Here is a 6,084-nt window from a genome sequence, read left to right as displayed (position 1 = left end):
TAAAATAGCCAGCTCTAGTTCTTAGAATGAAAAATAGTGCCAAAAGAAAGTGTGTTCGGTGGCGTGATTCAGGTTTGAGTATCTTCAAATTCTCTGTTTTAAGATTTACTCAGTTATTCGATGTTAAGTCGCCAGTATAAGGAAACACTGTGAATTCCACATAATTTTGTGAAAAATCACTTCTGTACCATTATCAATAATGGCTAACATGTTACAAACTAAAAAAACATTAAGAAAAATTATCTACAAATGGCGATAGCAGATAAAAAATTTCCTTCATTCGAGAACCCAGAAACGACTGCCATTTCTCCCTGAAAACTATTATTTAAAGGTAGCATTGTCCAAAGGAACATTCATGAGTCAAATTATTTTGATTAAGAGACCAATTTAAAAAAGTCTGCCTCACACAGTGCTACTTCTTTTTATCAGTAATTATTATTCATAATTATTTTATTGAACTGGGTTTGGAAGGAGACTCTTAAAAATTACAACTTTGCCACTGAAATATAGAATAGCAGGAATAATTTTCTGATGCATGACATTAATTTATATTTTGTCTGTAAACATCCTGTGTGATTGAAATCTTCTTGTGATTTGTTTATAAGGCTGTTGAAGAGTTAATCTTTCATTATCAACTAACATATCACCTTTGACTTGAAACAGATTGTCTTTTCTGAGCCAGTTTAACAACCTCTATCGTTTGCACAAGAATAATCATTCTGATATATGATGTCAAGAAAATAATGCAATTCGACCTATGCAAATCACTACATACGTGCTGTGGTGTCTCAGCAAAATGGATCGGACCACTACTTAGTTACGAAATATGTGAATCGTTTTGTCTTTAAATAAATGTTGATAGGAGGTGAAATCACAAATCTGAGAACTAGTCCTGTCTATTGTTATAGAGGAGTGGGAGTTTTATTCAACTGTGGATTGCTTTAACAGGGCTAGTGGCAGTTTGAGAACAAAAATCGTAATTCATCTATGCAGAGGCACATACATACCTACTTCTGTAGTTCGACATGAATGGCACAGGTAGCCATAGTTGTAACAGGAACAATTATACCATTTCCTGAAGTCTTTTAGGAAAATCGGGATAGAGAGTACAGTCTCCTTCCACCCAAATTTCAGGCCAGTCTGTTTTAAACTGTGTAACTTCATTTGCATTATAGCTAGCGTACAGTACTGTTTAATCCATACATTCTAGGAAAGAAATTATTTAGTAACTCATATACAAAAAGGAAAGGATATTAGTAACTTTTCATGGCAGAGATCTGGTGTAAAGTTTTCCAGAAAAAATTAAGATTGTAGAGCAAATATGTATTGTGAATTGACAGAGATATTTTATTATTATTTAACTGTGTTCCATTTTCTTTTTTTTAATCAAATCCCTATTCATGTTATCTAAGGTGCCCTTCACTGCACAGCATTTATTGCTTAACAAGAACTTGACTCAATCTTTAAATAAGTTTGTTTTACATCTCTTTAATTTCTGTAAGCAATTTATTGTATAATTTCTTACATTGGGATAAAATACTGATTTGAGTTTTATGTACATTCTTTTTACGTAATGTAAGTTTACTCAAGGCCTTTTTCCGTGATCATGATCAGAACTGTTTGTCCAGTTATTATCAAAGTTATTATTTATGTATTTAGGTGATTGGTAAATTGACTCATACAGTGTGGTTAAAATTCCCAAGATGTTGAACAGATCTTTACAATGAGTCTGATCACAATTTTTTTGTTATTAATCTATGAACGTTTTCTGTAGTTTGAAAAACTACAAATTTTGTGCATTTATTCCTAAGAAAGAGTTCCACAACTAAGAAGTGAGAGTAGATGTGAGTTATATGTAATTAAAGGTGTAGAGTAGATCTAGATGGGGATTTTCCAGGTAGAACAATGGAGGGCATAAATACCAATGATCTACATTTCATTGCAAGACGAAGACACATTCAAACACATGTGTACACAACTGTAGTCAGTGATGAGCAGTCTCAAAGAATTTCACTGAGGTGGAACCGTAGTGCTGGCCAAAGAATTTCTTTGCTGGGCTGCACGACTGCTGCTAGGTGAGCGCAATGGGACTGGCTGTACACCCTGGTGATAGGCCTTTAAAGGGGGTGACACGCTGATGACATGCTGTTTGCATATGTCAGTATGTGTTCACACGACTTCAAAAGAGAATTAGTATTCATTCCTAGAAATTTTGTGATTGGTAATTAGGGTGTCTGATACCAAATAAATAAAAAAATGATGATCAAGATTGAACTGTTATCTCTATGTTGCACGCAATTTAAATGTTACAAAAATATTAAATAAATTTAATCTATGAGCCAAAAACGTTCACGTTTGTAGGTGTCAATCAGTTATAGATCTTGTAGATGCAGTCGATCTATTGACGATTAGATGTAGCAAATAACAGGCTTTATATCACACTTGTAATAAAAAACTGATTCCTAACAAGTGCTGTTTGTTAAGTATAATGAAACTATGCAGTCAAACAAATATCATCAAACAATGGGTAATCTCCTATCTTGTGGACTCCATAACGCACGAAAACAACAATGCACAAAATCCACCATCTCAAGAACGCAATAAACAGTGAGCAGTTCCATACTTAAGAAACCACAAACGTAAAAATATCATTTTATGTGCACAACACAATTGGAAACGTTTTTTCCCAATGGCAAGGGCAGTACCCCAATTTGGTAAAAGAGTGGAATATATATAATTACTTGTAATTGTGGCAGATTCTATATACAAGGGTCAGTCTGGAAGGACTATATGTCCCCTGTTGAAGGAAATTTACGAAAGGAGGCTCTACTTTTGCAGACCACATGCTTAAAGAAGGGCATAGTTACAAGTTGAAACATGAATTATTACATCACATTCATAGAGGAAGAAATATGAACTATCTTGAAGTGAGAATGAAATGAAACGTTATGTGGCTGGGGCCTCCCGTCGGGTAGACTGGTCGCCTGGTGCAAGTCTCTTTAGTTGACGCCACTTCGGCGACTTGCGTGTCGATGGGGATGAAGGCATCACCTCACCTATTACCTGAGCGAAGAAAATCTCCGATCCAGGCTGAAATCGAACCCGGGCCCCTTTGCATGGCATCTCATCGCGCTGACCACTCAGCTGTCGAGGCGGACTATCTAGAAGTAATGGAAGCTAATAAAGACATGTCCATGAACCCAAAGCTTAGTAGAGAAATATCAGGATTAGTCAGAATAATTTCCTAATTAATTTGAACCATTTCAAGTTACTAGTTTTACCAGAGCTCAGTTAATTTCACTACCAATAATTATTTCCTATTTCAGTCACACTGTTGACATGTAAACAGATGTAATTACTATATTATTGATAAAGTTAGCAAAATAACTTACAGAAATCCCTAAAGTAATCAGGTAGCTAACGTCCAGAAACTGGCAGGAACATTAGCACTTAATTAGTTTCCAGGTTGTTAACTCTTTTATGTATGTTATTGTTTATTTAGCTATTTTTGCAGTTTCGTCATCAAGAAGGCTTATTTCAGTGTAAACTCTTATTGAAACATGAAGTTCAGACTAAAACCATATTTCAGCACCACGCAATTAATTTGAGATGTAAAATTATCATTGCAAATGATCGAAATTAGATATTTAACAAAGTGAAACTGTAGTAGTATTTTCGAAAAATTATATATGCACTGTTTGTTCCCAGATTTTGGGCGTGGAACCCATGTCAGTCAAAACAAGAATAATAGATGTTGTTGTGAATAAGAACACGGGCAGTGGAGAAGGGCAACTGATAACGATTGCTGGTTAACTGTTAAATAGAAGTGCCACACTTATAGTCCATCGGAGTGAGACTGTTGTAGGTTAGTTAAGGTGTACTGCACAGTGACTGTTGTCGTATAATTAGAAGGTGCAGTATGTGCATTCCTGGTAAATGAGGCTTAACTACTTAAATAAGATACAGATTGAAATATACAGACTAGTCGTATCTAATTCAGTGAGGGGTGTCTGGCGTTCATGGAAGAAAATTGAATGTGATGTGTGTGTGTGTGTTTGCGTGTGTGTGTGTGTGTGTGTGTGTGTGTGTGTGTGTATGTGTGTGTGTGTGGAGCACATTATTGGATGTAAATATTGCTGTACCCACCCATGTTTACAGCTAATAGTTCGCACTGATCGCTGCCACTGAGGAACTACAAGCTGATATATGACTAGGTACGATACCAGCTGCTTCACTCGCCTGCTTAATGTCACTGTTATATCTTATATGTTTGTAGTTTAGGATCTATTAAAGAGAAGATTAATTTGTTGAGCCTCTTCTTTGGAATATGTCACGAAAGTTTATTGTTCAGTAATTCTTTTATATACTAATGTTGTAATTTGCCTATATTTCATCAATTAATGTGTCACATATTTTACCTTAGTTAAAGAAGCTTAAATCGCTTTTACAGTGGATTAATTCGTCTTGTTTTATTCCTAATTCTAACGTTAACATTTTTCATATCTGGAAATGGAGATGCTCTGTAGACGCATTAGTTTGAAATCTGTGATTGAACAAAATTTCACTGCACCGCATACTTATCATTGTATCTGATGATGACATAACAGCCGAAAACCGGTTAGTGTAGCAAGTAATAAATATTTTGGACTATTACACCAGTGTTGTGTGAGTTTAATTCATAATATGTAAAACATCCTACCAAGAATTGACCTATCAGTCAATAAAATAACACAATGAATGACGGCAGTGCATATGAAATTGTATCCAAAACTAATTGGAATTCCTTTTCTACAGATGGAGGAGTAATGTCAGGTTTTAAATCAGCGGTAGGATCGGCGGAAGTAGGTCCCTGACAGGTGTTAGTGTTGCTGCCAGCTTTCATCTGCAGAGAGCAGTCAGCTGTCGTCGAAAACAAGTCATCTACAAATTCCCGTCACAAACTTCTAGGACTTGTCGAGGGGAGTGAGTGCATAGTATTTCGAATAGGAACCCGTGTCTGTAAGTGTTAGAGGAACTTGGCTGAGTACACGTCTGCAGAATACACCGACATGATCCTTCTGAATGACGAAGCTCACGGGAATGAAAGAGCTGCTCGTCGCCTTCATCAATATCGTTCTCCACAGCATCCGACTCCATCTCATTCCCTTTTCGCCGCAACTACGCAACGGCTTCGAGAAAGGGTATCTTCACCGTCAGTAGGCGTGACTGTCGTGTTCCAAGGAGAGGCCGCACACCCGAATTGGAAGAGGCTATACTGCATCACTCTGAAGAAAACACATTAACGAGTACGCGAGCAGTTTCTTTCGCTATGAATGAGTGGAATTGTAAAGCAAGTGATGTAATGGGTCACTCTTAATCAATTACTTATAAAAGTGGTTGCGTTATCAATGTGTTTTCGATGGTTGTAGCACGGAAACGGTACGTTTCCTGACATGGGCTCCAGTTCAGAATATTATCTGTTTACTCTCCACTACTGTAACGGGAATTTCCGAACATCCTGTATAGGGCTGCAGAAACGAGGAGTAGTCGCCATACAGACGTACGCAAAATCGCATTACGTGATTGGTTGAGGCAGGCTCTTCAAAGCAACTGTGCTACGCCCTGTGCAAAGTCGTCTTCTTTCACTGACCCTGCTGTAGGTGCTTCCCCTACACACTGTTCTGAATCAGTTGTCATCCAAACGGAAGCGACTGCTAGGTACAAATGCTTTTTTTTAGTAAATGCTTTTTCACGTGTTCAGCGATTTTGTGGATCCAGATATGAATGACTGGGATGCTGATATCACGTTTCTGTTAATAGTTGATACAGTGGTTGAAGGTGTGATCCGTAGATCAAGTGAAAACTGTGCCGAGGGAAGCAACAGGCGAGTACCATTGTGGAAACAACGCTTGTATGTTTTTCGACATGAAGCCAACTAGGGGAAACAGCGCAGCGCATTCATAAACAGCCACTCCAACGTAATTGATTCTTCTGATGGGTGATGTGTGACCACATGATTAAAATCAGCGTTTGGTAGACACACCTAGCAGAAGAATGCATCACCAGCGTCCCTCCATATGCAGGAAAGGAATTGTTCAAAAAATG

Source organism: Schistocerca gregaria, chromosome 3 (genome assembly GCF_023897955.1).
Source record: "Schistocerca gregaria isolate iqSchGreg1 chromosome 3, iqSchGreg1.2, whole genome shotgun sequence".
NCBI classification, from domain to species: Eukaryota; Metazoa; Arthropoda; class Insecta; order Orthoptera; family Acrididae; genus Schistocerca; species Schistocerca gregaria.
Note: the sequence above shows the minus strand (reverse complement) of the source record.